A 13,778-nucleotide genomic window follows, 5' to 3' on the forward strand; every position below is an offset into this window, starting at 1 on the left:
CTTGCTGCTTCGGGCGGGCTCGACGCGTCACTGCTGATCGGGTGCTTTGCACTTTGCTTAGCGGTGACGTAGAGCTTTCGATGCGCAAGTACCATCGCCTCCTGATAAGCTAAGGACCAGCTCCGCTCCTCTTGGACGAGGGAGAGCGCGATGCTGGGGCTATTTGCTCCAGCGTTGCCCCCTCTCTTGTTCAAGAAGCTGCCGCCTTGCGGGATGCTTTTGCTCCCGCATTGGCTGGCCTTGGGCGGGCTCGGTTTGGAAAAAAGAGCCTTGAGCTCTTTTTCACTTCTCTCTCTCATTTATCATCGTCGCTGCTGGCTACGAAAAAAAATCTTTCAAATATTTTTTACTAGCAGCAGCAGCAGCAGCAGCAGCAGCAGCAGTTATCTCTCCACGCCCAACTGGGCACGGGCAACGCCAACACCTCGACTTGCGACATGAGAGGAACGGTGCCGAGCACAAGGCCCAGCACCGATCCTCCCGAGCAAGCCGAGAGGCCGACGCTGCAAACAGAAGCCAACTCGACTTGTCCCCGTTGCTACCGCCGAAACAGAATGCCGCCGTTGCTCGGGAAACCGGCGGCGAAACCGATTCCCGAGCTCTGACGTCACCTGTGACGGAGCTGGGGACGAGCCGACGTTCCGTGTGTCGAAACACCCAGAACGAGCTTCACTCGAGTCCTGAAATTTGGGCTATTTCAATAGATGCACCCAACTTCCGTTTGTGGGTTTCGTGTGTGTGGGTACATTGCAATGCAATCACGTGGTCACAACGTTTGACACGGTTGAATAGTTGGCAGTCACGTGAGCGACATAGAGGTGTGGCAAAGGATGGGCCTGGTGCTTGTCTCGATGTAGGAAGCTGCCAAGTGGAAACCCACAGTCGATAAGCAGTTCGCGCATCACAAGACTGCTGGACGGGACAAAGTCGCTCGATTCGACCCGTTACGTCGCTCGTCTTGCTCCTCCCACTCCTCTTCTGGGGAAAGGTGAGCGCGAGGTTGCTGGAAGTCGGTGCCTTTGCCAGGCCAAATCGCAATTTTGAGTGTTTGTGGTGAGCCCACAAACACAAAGTGTCGCGCTAGCAGGTGGTCTTCGACGTCCAGCCGATGCTTCCACCGACGTTCAGCTCTCAAAACAAGGCCGGACGTCGAGGAACTCTCCCGTTTGTTGGGCGTCCTTGGTCGCGACTTGCGCTTCGGTGCCAAGTCGTCTTGACCGATGACGCCGCAAACGAAAGGACCAATGCCCGCTAGACGGTCGTGTGGGGACCATGTCTAGTTGTGGCGACGGTTTTGCGTTGAGCGTGCAAAGCGCGCGCCCGCGCAATTGCGACATCTCGTCGTCGTTACACTACCACTAAATGCCACGTCGATACATGTCTCGTTTCCATTCATTTTCTGATGAAATAAAACGTTTTATGTACGACCAATTGCAGTAGGTTCAGAAAAACCACAAACAGAAGTTGGGTAAAAGGATTGAAAAGGGGCAATTTTTCGTTTTCTGTTAGTTTTAGGAGGTGAAGTCTTGCTGCTTCGGGCGGGCTCGACGCGTCACTGCTGATCGGGTGCTTTGCACTTTGCTTAGCGGTGACGTAGAGCTTTCGATGCGCAAGTACCATCGCCTCCTGATAAGCTAAGGACCAGCTCCGCTCCTCTTGGACGAGGGAGAGCGCGATGCTGGGGCTATTTGCTCCAGCGTTGCCCCCTCTCTTGTTCAAGAAGCTGCCGCCTTGCGGGATGCTTTTGCTCCCGCATTGGCTGGCCTTGGGCGGTCTCGGTTTGGAAAAAAGAGCCTTGAGCTCTTTTTCACTTCTCTCTCTCATTTATCATCGTCGCTGCTGGCTACGAAAAAAAATCTTTCAAATATTTTTTACTAGCAGCAGCAGCAGCAGCAGCAGCAGCAGTTATCTCTCCACGCCCAACTGGGCACGGGCAACGCCAACACCTCGACTTGCGACATGAGAGGAACGGTGCCGAGCACAAGGCCCAGCACCGATCCTCCCGAGCAAGCCGAGAGGCCGACGCTGCAAACAGAAGCCAACTCGACTTGTCCCCGTTGCTACCGCCGAAACAGAATGCCGCCGTTGCTCGGGAAACCGGCGGCGAAACCGATTCCCGAGCTCTGACGTCACCTGTGACGGAGCTGGGGACGAGCCGACGTTCCGTGTGTCGAAACACCCAGAACGAGCTTCACTCGAGTCCTGAAATTTGGGCTATTTCAATAGATGCACCCAACTTCCGTTTGTGGGTTTCGTGTGTGTGGGTACATTGCAATGCAATCACGTGGTCACAACGTTTGACACGGTTGAATAGTTGGCAGTCACGTGAGCGACATAGAGGTGTGGCAAAGGATGGGCCTGGTGCTTGTCTCGATGTAGGAAGCTGCCAAGTGGAAACCCACAGTCGATAAGCAGTTCGCGCATCACAAGACTGCTGGACGGGACAAAGTCGCTCGATTCGACCCGTTACGTCGCTCGTCTTGCTCCTCCCACTCCTCTTCTGGGGAAAGGTGAGCGCGAGGTTGCTGGAAGTCGGTGCCTTTGCCAGGCCAAATCGCAATTTTGAGTGTTTGTGGTGAGCCCACAAACACAAAGTGTCGCGCTAGCAGGTGGTCTTCGACGTCCAGCCGATGCTTCCACCGACGTTCAGCTCTCAAAACAAGGCCGGACGTCGAGGAACTCTCCCGTTTGTTGGGCGTCCTTGGTCGCGACTTGCGCTTCGGTGCCAAGTCGTCTTGACCGATGACGCCGCAAACGAAAGGACCAATGCCCGCTAGACGGTCGTGTGGGGACCATGTCTAGTTGTGGCGACGGTTTTGCGTTGAGCGTGCAAAGCGCGCGCCCGCGCAATTGCGACATCTCGTCGTCGTTACACTACCACTAAATGCCACGTCGATACATGTCTCGTTTCCATTCATTTTCTGATGAAATAAAACGTTTTATGTACGACCAATTGCAGTAGGTTCAGAAAAACCACAAACAGAAGTTGGGTAAAAGGATTGAAAAGGGGCAATTTTTCGTTTTCTGTTAGTTTTAGGAGGTGAAGTCTTGCTGCTTCGGGCGGGCTCGACGCGTCACTGCTGATCGGGTGCTTTGCACTTTGCTTAGCGGTGACGTAGAGCTTTCGATGCGCAAGTACCATCGCCTCCTGATAAGCTAAGGACCAGCTCCGCTCCTCTTGGACGAGGGAGAGCGCGATGCTGGGGCTATTTGCTCCAGCGTTGCCCCCTCTCTTGTTCAAGAAGCTGCCGCCTTGCGGGATGCTTTTGCTCCCGCATTGGCTGGCCTTGGGCGGGCTCGGTTTGGAAAAAAGAGCCTTGAGCTCTTTTTCACTTCTCTCTCTCATTTATCATCGTCGCTGCTGGCTACGAAAAAAAATCTTTCAAATATTTTTTACTAGCAGCAGCAGCAGCAGCAGCAGCAGTAAGTGGGCAAAAAAACGCTTGTATATATCTCTCCACGCCCAACTGGGCACGGGCAACGCCAACACCTCGACTTGCGACATGAGAGGAACGGTGCCGAGCACAAGGCCCAGCACCGATCCTCCCGAGCAAGCCGAGAGGCCGACGCTGCAAACAGAAGCCAACTCGACTTGTCCCCGTTGCTACCGCCGAAACAGAATGCCGCCGTTGCTCGGGAAACCGGCGGCGAAACCGATTCCCGAGCTCTGACGTCACCTGTGACGGAGCTGGGGACGAGCCGACGTTCCGTGTGTCGAAACACCCAGAACGAGCTTCACTCGAGTCCTGAAATTTGGGCTATTTCAATAGATGCACCCAACTTCCGTTTGTGGGTTTCGTGTGTGTGGGTACATTGCAATGCAATCACGTGGTCACAACGTTTGACACGGTTGAATAGTTGGCAGTCACGTGAGCGACATAGAGGTGTGGCAAAGGATGGGCCTGGTGCTTGTCTCGATGTAGGAAGCTGCCAAGTGGAAAACCACAGTCGATAAGCAGTTCGCGCATCACAAGACTGCTGGACGGGACAAAGTCGCTCGATTCGACCCGTTACGTCGCTCGTCTTGCTCCTCCCACTCCTCTTCTGGGGAAAGGTGAGCGCGAGGTTGCTGGAAGTCGGTGCCTTTGCCAGGCCAAATCGCAATTTTGAGTGTTTGTGGTGAGCCCACAAACACAAAGTGTCGCGCTAGCAGGTGGTCTTCGACGTCCAGCCGATGCTTCCACCGACGTTCAGCTCTCAAAACAAGGCCGGACGTCGAGGAACTCTCCCGTTTGTTGGGCGTCCTTGGTCGCGACTAGCGCTTCGGTGCCAAGTCGTCTTGACCGATGACGCCGCAAACGAAAGGACCAATGCCCGCTAGACGGTCGTGTGGGGACCATGTCTAGTTGTGGCGACGGTTTTGCGTTGAGCGTGCAAAGCGCGCGCCCGCGCAATTGCGACATCTCGTCGTCGTTACACTACCACTAAATGCCACGTCGATACATGTTTCGTTTCCATTCATTTTCTGATGAAATAAAACGTTTTATGTACGACCAATTGCAGTAGGTTCAGAAAAACCACAAACAGAAGTTGGGTAAAAGGATTGAAAAGGGGCAATTTTTCGTTTTCTGTTAGCTTTAGGAGGTGAAGTCTTGCTGCTTCGGGCGGGCTCGACGCGTCACTGCTGATCGGGTGCTTTGCACTTTGCTTAGCGGTGACGTAGAGCTTTCGATGCGCAAGTACCATCGCCTCCTGATAAGCTAAGGACCAGCTCCGCTCCTCTTGGACGAGGGAGAGCGCGATGCTGGGGCTATTTGCTCCAGCGTTGCCCCCTCTCTAGTTCAAGAAGCTGCCGCCTTGCGGAATGCTTTTGCTCCCGCATTGGCTGGCCTTGGGCGGGCTCGGTTTGGAAAAAAGAGCCTTGAGCTCTTTTTCACTTCTCTCTCTCATTTATCATCGTCGCTGCTGGCTACGAAAAAAAATCTTTCAAATATTTTTTACTAGCAGCAGCAGCAGTAAGTGGGCAAAAAAACGCTTGTATATATCTCTCCACGCCCAACTGGGCACGGGCAACGCCAACACCTCGACTTGCGACATGAGAGGAACGGTGCCGAGCACAAGGCCCAGCACCGATCCTCCCGAGCAAGCCGAGAGGCCGACGCTGCAAACAGAAGCCAACTCGACTTGTCCCCGTTGCTACCGCCGAAACAGAATGCCGCCGTTGCTCGGGAAACCGGCGGTGAAACCGATTCCCGAGCTCTGACGTCACCTGTGACGGAGCTGGGGACGAGCCGACGTTCCGTGTGTCGAAACACCCAGAACGAGCTTCACTCGAGTCCTGAAATTTGGGCTATTTCAATAGATGCACCCAACTTCCGTTTGTGGGTTTCGTGTGTGTGGGTACATTGCAATGCAATCACGTGGTCACAACGTTTGACACGGTTGAATAGTTGGCAGTCACGTGAGCGACATAGAGGTGTGGCAAAGGATGGGCCTGGTGCTTGTCTCGATGTAGGAAGCTGCCAAGTGGAAACCCACAGTCGATAAGCAGTTCGCGCATCACAAGACTGCTGGACGGGACAAAGTCGCTCGATTCGACCCGTTACGTCGCTCGTCTTGCTCCTCCCACTCCTCTTCTGGGGAAAGGTGAGCGCGAGGTTGCTGGAAGTCGATGCCTTTGCCAGGTCAAATCGCAATTTTGAGTGTTTGTGGTGAGCGTCCCACCTGTTAGCTCGACACTTTGTGTTTGTGGGCTCACCACAAACACTCAAAATTGCGATTTGGCCCTGCAAAGGCATCGACTTCCAGCCTGAAGAGATGTGGGAGGAGCAAGACGTGGACGTAGTAGGGTTTGTTCTGTCAAGCAGATCGATTGTTTGTTTCGATTCGCTGCTTCCCTCATCGAAGGAAGCACCCGGCCCATCTTGTGAAAGAATCGGCTGTATGGCGAACCCCTGCTGGCGCGACACTTTGTGTTTGTGGGTTCAACTTTGTGCTGCGCAGTTTGTGTGCGCATAGAGTCACGGCCTCTAATTATTAAGATGTAGTCCAGCAGTGGTTAAAGTTAAGCTATTGCTAAGATTATTGAAACATATGGTGTAAAATTTTTACAAGTCTTTCATTACCATATTTTGTGGAATATTCTGTGCAATTTACGGGGAGTTTTTTTGCAACCTCTCATCCGACGTATATAATATCGATTAATTTCGTTCAGTGAAAATACTTTCTTTAATGTGAAGTGTTTTTTAAGGTTGCTACTTTTTGTGAACGAGGTTTCGATTACACAAATATGGTGAAAATTACAAATTGTTGCGCTTACTGTGTCAGGCAGGCTGATATATTATATTTCCCATAAGTTTGCAAATGTTTATGCAAGAAAATTAACCGGTACAAATTATAGACACAGTTATTGCAATGTTTGTGCTGAACTAATATCATTAAAAAACTTTTTTTTTCCGTAGCTATTTTTATGACTTTTGTGCAAGAAAATGGTTTGCTAAAAGTTGTAAAGAAGGAAACTAATGTAATAAAAAACTACACTATATATAATATCTAATGAAAAATAACTATGGCTTTGCATTTATGCTAATTTTTTGTCTTTCCAATTAGTGTAAATTTGTTCTGTTGGCCTCTTGGGCTTAGGAAATGTCATAGTGTTAGGAATAATAAAACTACTGGAATTTTCCGTTTATTGACTTTCTTGACACTTGTTTGAAAAAAATTATCACGACGCGGAGAATGGTTTATCTTTTTGTGCAAAAAATTTGCTTGGCCAGCTGTAAAACTGGGAGCAGCTTTGGCAGTTGGTTGGGTTGGATTCATGTACGTTCGAGATGCTATTCCACTGTATCACGATCATGTGATAAAACGGTCCGTTGCAGACCGCGGTAAGTTGATGTTTGGTTTATACATGTTAGGAATTATTAAAATCTTGTGGTGCATAATTTAGATTTTCAAGATAGCTTGTAAAATCAATTGACACATAAGTATTTAATTTAACCCTGTATTTATAAAGTTGCGTTTCTATTTTATTTTGCCTTTGGATTTCTGATATTGGATTTAAGTTGTGATTATTTTGCAAACCTGTTTTGGCAATATGAAAAAGTTATTGCTCAAGTGAAGGTTGGTTGCTAATCCAAAAATATTGCTAAACCCAAAATGCTCAAGTGAAGGTTGGTTGCTAAACCCAAAATATGTACTTGGTGGTTTATGTACTAGCTCAGGTGTCACCAAACTACAGTCCATGTCTTCAGCCCTCAAAAGTATTTAAATTGGTTTAATAAAACATATGAAACACTCAGTAACATTTGTTTGTTAGGCATATAAGGCAGTGACATGTAGGGAAACATGCTGAATGTGGTTTAGACTTATTATGTACTTTATTTTTATGAAATAACAGCATGGTAAAAAGTTTTTCTCCAGGAATTCCATTGTGGCAGAACCATTGACATTAGGTGTAAGATAATAAAATACATAATAAGTCTAAACCACAGTCAGCAGAAGTGTATAAAAAAATAGAGTTAGCCACCTGCAAAAACAGGCAGGATTACATAGCATAGATTTGATCCTATCCCACATAAATACGTTGACATACAAAGTCATTACCATTTTGCACAAAACACTAAATTGGCATGCTCATTAATAAGGTTGTTGACCATTACATAATCTTAAAACTTTTCTGTCAGTTTTTGACTTGCCAAGAATTGAAGTTGTTAAAAGGATTGGAGACTGAGGTGACAAAATACGTTTTAATAAACCCCACAATTGGTGAGATGTATTTCGGTTTGCTGCTTTACAACTAGAATACGCACAAGTTACAACTATGCCTGGAATTTCACAAAAGTATATGCATCCCAGTAGATAAGTGTTTGTGCTTTAATACATGTGTTCTCAGTGTCCAATTAAGCAATGTCTAAAAAGTCCATAAGGTTGCTTATTTAAAACACCCTCGAAGTTTTTACCAACAACTTTTTTGTTGAACAGGTTCTCACACTTTTGGAAGTTACATTTTGTCTGCATTCAGTCACAATTTATATTTTACATCTATTTGTGACCATGTCTGTCTTCAACTCTTTCGCTAAAGGCTGGACATCTGAATACCAGCAGTCGATGCCAGAGGTACAGTGGCACTGATTTATATAAAGCATTGTATGGCAATTAACACACCTTCGAAGACAATTTCAAACATGTTGTAATAATTATTATGAGGTCAAGATAAAACAACGCTGTCAATATATATCATAGGTGTTTGGACACCCAGGACATGGGTTAAACTATAGTAGATTTGAAAGTTTGTTATTGTGCTAAGCTTTAATTGTATTCTGTTACCACCAGCAAGTGTTGCACAGTGTCCCAAGTAGTGTGTAAGATGGTTTTTATAAACTATTGTGCATGAAATCTGCAACACCAAAAGGCTAAAAACCAGTGCTTTGTAGCTCATGTGTGAGCTGCAACATTGAAGTGATGAGTATTAACTGCTGGGACAGTAGCAGGTCTTGCGAGTGACAGTGTTGAGATCTTGTGGGGGATTGAATTACCATCACTGGGTGCTTCAGGTGGGTAAACATTTTCTCAATTGGTTGTTAATTAGTTTCATATTCTTGCACAAAATGAAACTGTTTTAAGGGCGAACTTGTAGATGCTGAAAGTAAACAAAATACCCAGCTAATTGTTTTCTGCTTTATTGCACTAGATTTTGAGTAAACTTGTGTTTTTGTAAGAAATTTATTGTTTACTTTAGTAGATACAGTAAACCTTGGTTATTCCAGACATGTTTAAAACAAAAAATGGATTAATCGATATCGATTAGTTCAAGCCTTCACATTACAAATCATTTGTACCTCAAATTTTGTCCAAATTAGGCGAAGTTCCGAATTACCAAATCTTGTTTAATTGAGATTTACTGTACTACCAATGTGATACTATAGGCATATTTTTTACAGGTGCTGTCAGCGGGTTAGTGCAATACATATGTACAAAGTACCCCAAAAGGAGATTTTACACACATTTCTACTAAGTCTGCTTTAGATACCTTTGGCCTTTTACTCAGCTTTGCAACTTAATGGCAGTCTTTAATCCCAGACCAGAGGTTCTCAACCTTTCATGGGCCGTGGCTCCCTAAAAGTATTTTTTGGGCCTCATTGCCCCCCTTCTAATATCAGTGTAAGATCTGTGGCCCCCTGCAAAAAATTAAAATGTTAAACTCTTGTTGAAATTTGGTATTAATTTCGGATTTAAACAAGTTGAATAAAGTAAACAACAAAGTGTAATCGTGACAAACCTCAATATGGATAAAGTGTGTTAGGGAATAAATATATTTGCAGCACGCACTCAATAACAAATTGCAAAACTTGTTGAACTTTGATTTGCCCAGTGTTTTCCCTCGGCAACTTTCGAAGATAGAATTTATCCAACTTTATTTGTACACCTGTATTCCATTTACATAAACTATAAAAACTTGTTACAGATTCTGGTGAATGTATATTGTTAGCATGCGTTGCACTGTGGAACTATACACTAATAAAAGTTTGTGCATTGTCTGCAACTTGTCCTGTAATCAATCTATGCTTTTATATTAATTATGGAACAAATCAGCTGTTTGGACAGGTCTGGAATTTTATCGTAATATCTAAAAATAATTTTCAAAAACACGTGTAATGTCTTTCAGCCTAAGGAGTACACAAAGGTTTTTGCTGTTTTTGATGAATGAAACCTCTTAACATTTATGCAAAAATAACTTAATCAGTATGTATATAAGCAATTTGGTGATAATTTTTGCTGTTTAGAACAGAGAATCTTGTGAAAAGGCATGTTTTGTAACATATTATTATGCGTTACAGAAGACATTTATTGAAATGGTCCAGAATTTAGCTCATGCAGATATGGTAACCCTAATGCAGTGTAATTAAAACCCTACAGCATGATGGTACAATACTATGGATGTTTATGTAATGCGAGATTCACAGTGGCAAAAATATATTAATAAAATTGTTGCAAATAGAATGGTATGAAGTAACGTATTTACACAAATCCATATAGATAAACACAAAAATAAATAAACAAAACAAACTATTAAGTTACAGTGCAACTAATATACTGATGTGCACAAATAAAATTAAACTCAATTTAGGTTGATGCAAAAAAGTCCTTCGTCTTTAAATGCAACGAATAAATTGATACATATGTTTGCAGAAGTTACAGCATCAGTATTATGAGTGATAAAATAAAATGGACTTTCATAGGAATTAAATGCACACCACTACATTTTATGACAGGGCTTTAATGAACAGATCTAACACCATTAATAGTGTATAGAGCAGTGATTCTCAACCGCCAGTCCGCGGACCGGTGCCGGTCCGCGTCAACTTTCCTGCCGGTCCGCCAAATTTATTACAATTTTATATCTCAATTGCAAAATGCAAGATGTTGAAGGCAGAGAAATCGTTTGGAAGTCAACTTTCTTGCAAAAACATCCTTAGAACCGCGTTTAACACGTATGATATCAAATAGACAGCAGTAAACTTCCATAAAGTTGATTTTTCATACTTTTTTTGAATTGCATATTTTTGTCGTGATTACATTTTGGGTTCATTTTGAAATCCACCGGTCCGCAAAATTTGTTTTGCAAGTTTACCGGTCAGCAAACTTAAAAAGGTTGAGAACCACTGGTATAGAGTAACATGAAACTGACTATTGAACACAGTTTGTTATGTTATCAGCATTTGCAATATGGACCAGAATAAGAAAAATAGCTGCGGACCTTGTGACAAAAACATACTTAAATGTTTAAAAGCGCAGCAGCCAGACCTGTGGCTGAGTAATTAAAAAAAAACAAAGTTGTAATAATTTGTTACATGGACAGATAACTGCATTAAACTGATAACTTTTTTGTGTCTATTACATCAAAATAATTAAAAAATAATACTACGAATTTACAATAGAAAGAAATGTTTTGACAATGTGATTATGTTGTTCAACAATTGACATACACGATTTTTCAATAGTCACATTAAAAAGCTAAACAAACAGTACGAACAAACGTTTCCTAATTCAAAATATGTTTGCACTTGTGTGCATGTATCAGCAAAGTCAATATCAATGTTATTTAATTTTATCTATCCCACATGAGCAGTAAAGGTTGCCCCACTGTACATATATACAGACAGCTTAGGCTGCCTAATTCAGTTGCCAAGTTTCTTAGTTAACAAGAGGTTGATTTCGCAGAACAGCTTGTAGAGTATTTTGCATCAAAATCTTTTGCTGTTGAAGGTCATGTTGTCTGAAATTCAGAAGTATTGGGTTTAAAATACACACCAAGCACAAATCATATAGCAACAACAAAAGCTTTTCAAGTTACTAGACCATTCACTAAAATGTAATCCCTCTAACCAGTTTTTTACTAAAAGGAAACAGTTTATGTTGAAAACAATTTCATTTTATTGCACGTGGTTGCATATGGTTCATTAAACCAATCATTTAACAAGAAAAGATTGAAGTGCTTGTTTAATTGCACAACAAAGTTATGCGGTTAACTGAATTTGAATGTATTTGTCAAACTTCAGTGACATGCAAAAGTACCAAATTAAATTTTGTACCTTGTTGATTCCCTAGTGTTGCATCTTTGAGGGAACCACTAGAGTACTTCCTTGTTGTTTTTCTTGCATAAAGATCCATCTCGTTTAGTGGTTCATGTGGTATGAAATACAAAGGTAAAATTAAATTACGAATATCTCATTATCATTTATGTCAGTAATAACTATTGAATTTGGTAGATATGCGGCAAAATATATAGCTTGGACAACATTTTATTTGTAAACAGGGTCACAACTAATAAATGATTGCAAGCAAAATGTGTTACATAAATGTGTATTTTTGTTAAATAAATGTGTAAAAAAAACAATACTAATTTTACATGTGTGCATTAAGGTGTGTTAGCTCTACTGCAGGTTGTGACCACTCATATACACATACACTCTAAATCCTATGAAAACATTTAGGTTTATGAATATTGCTAAATAAGCATAGTACCTGATGCAGTTTCTCATAGACTGATCTCCCAATGTACAGAAAGTCAGATTGAATTGATGGAAGTTCTGAAAATGTAGCTACAGAAGTAAAACGAGTTTACTTTGATAATGTTTATGCAAGTACTTACAACAATATTGGTCAATTAGCATCAGTTGCAATCTATTTAATTGTATTCCACACAAACAAGAACAGCAAAAGCCCTATGCCTGAAACACACAAAAAGAACCAAGCCAGCAAACAGCTGCAAACTTGTGAACAAACAGTTAATTGTTAATATACGAGTCTGAAAACCGTAGATCTGATTACACAAAGAAACTGTAAACCACCTAAAACAGGCAACTTCCTACACCTGTTAACAAAAGAAATAAACCATAAACCTGGAAAGACAAAAAAGATTGTTCTTATTATAAAAACATTATGAATTCCTAAACCTGTAAACAACCAAAATCGTTTAATCTGTAAATAAAGAAAAATAAACTGTTAACCTTCATAAACAAATGTCCTAAATTCCTAAACCTGTAAACAACAACAACACAACAAAAAACATGTAATCTTTTAATCTTGAAAGTTAAAATAAACTGTTAACCTTCATAAACAAACACCCTAAACCTGTAAACAACAAAAAACATATAATCTGTAAATCAGGGAAGTTAAAATAAACTGTTAATGATCATAAACTAACAACCTAAACCTGTGAACAACAAAAAATATGTAAACTGTTAACCTTGAAAGTGAGAATAAATGTCAAAACCTGCAAAATGTTAAATAATGATGAAAACCTGAAAATATGTTTAAAAAGACAATGTTAAAACCTGCAAAAATGTTTATTTAAAATAATGGTAAAACCTGAAAATATGTTTAATAAGATAACGTTGAAACCTGTGAAATATTTATTACATAAAAGGTAACTAACACATTCCTAAAAAACACAACAATTTGTTAAAACCTGCAAAAAAACTAATGAAATATATTAATGCCCTAAATATGAAAAAGTCATTAATGCACATTGACACTTACACTTTACCTTGGAAATGTAGAAATGCTCAAAACAAAGATTGAATTGAACCAAATTTATATAACACAATAGATCAATCAAAAGCAGGTCCTGAAAGATAAAACAAAACTGTTATGACATTTGATAGCAAAGTATTTAACACAAGTAGTACACACCTGGAATGAAGTAAACAATAGTTGAGAGCGTACAGACCGAAGTCTCAATTCTGACTTTTTACTACTTTCTGAGCACTTGACGATGGTGGTTCAGGTGGTTAGAGCGATGCATAAACAAACGCAATACTGTAATAATGTTTAAAGAATCTGTCGGCTGATGTAAAAAGGCACAACACCCCCCAAGAACTGGTCTACTTAAAAAGAAATAAAGGATAGTTAAAGTAAACTCTTCACACATTTTTGTTGATGAAAGAGGGAAAACGCAAGCAAAATTTAAGTCACAATAATATTGATGGTAGTTGCTATTGGTTCATAACCAGCCTCAATCAAGAAGTTCAGGCATCATCAGTAGGAAAGTCTGAAAAAACGTTTGAACCACCACCGTCCCTGCACGGCCGACGTAAAAACACAATACAAGCTTGCCTTAACTAACTGTCCTGCATACAAACGTCGCAAAATAGCCTATAAAGGTAAAAAGTGAATCTGTCCTGTTTTACAACCACCCAAGCAGTCATTGCCCCATTATGACTAGGTGGCCTGGCCAAGTAGGTTACGGAACTGAACTAGTAATTAAGTTAATCTAAATCCACACAAAAAAACAGGCTTGACCAGCACAAGTGGAATAGGGGACATTTTTAAGC

The 13,778-nt window shown here is 42.2% G+C and overlaps 2 long non-coding RNA genes across 2 annotated transcripts; one reads left to right on the forward strand and one right to left on the reverse strand.

The window, feature by feature from the left end:
- Positions 1–4,963: 4,963 nt before the first annotated feature.
- Positions 4,964–9,479, forward strand: LOC145229884 (uncharacterized). Its single transcript, XR_013860503.1, has 3 exons — positions 4,964–6,827; positions 7,924–8,058; positions 8,883–9,479. It is a non-coding gene; the product is annotated as an uncharacterized LOC145229884 (long non-coding RNA).
- Positions 9,480–9,866: 387 nt separating this feature from the next.
- Positions 9,867–12,732, reverse strand: LOC145229883 (uncharacterized). The gene is made up of 4 exons (XR_013860502.1): positions 12,095–12,732; positions 11,968–12,032; positions 11,535–11,613; positions 9,867–11,218 (listed from the first exon to the last, which is right to left on the reverse strand). It is a non-coding gene; the product is annotated as an uncharacterized LOC145229883 (long non-coding RNA).
- Between the last annotated feature and the right edge of the window lie 1,046 nt (positions 12,733–13,778).

The sequence above is a fragment of the Phallusia mammillata genome, chromosome 5, assembly GCF_965637545.1.
Source record: "Phallusia mammillata chromosome 5, kaPhaMamm4.hap1.1, whole genome shotgun sequence".
Lineage (NCBI taxonomy): Eukaryota > Metazoa > Chordata > Ascidiacea > Phlebobranchia > Ascidiidae > Phallusia > Phallusia mammillata.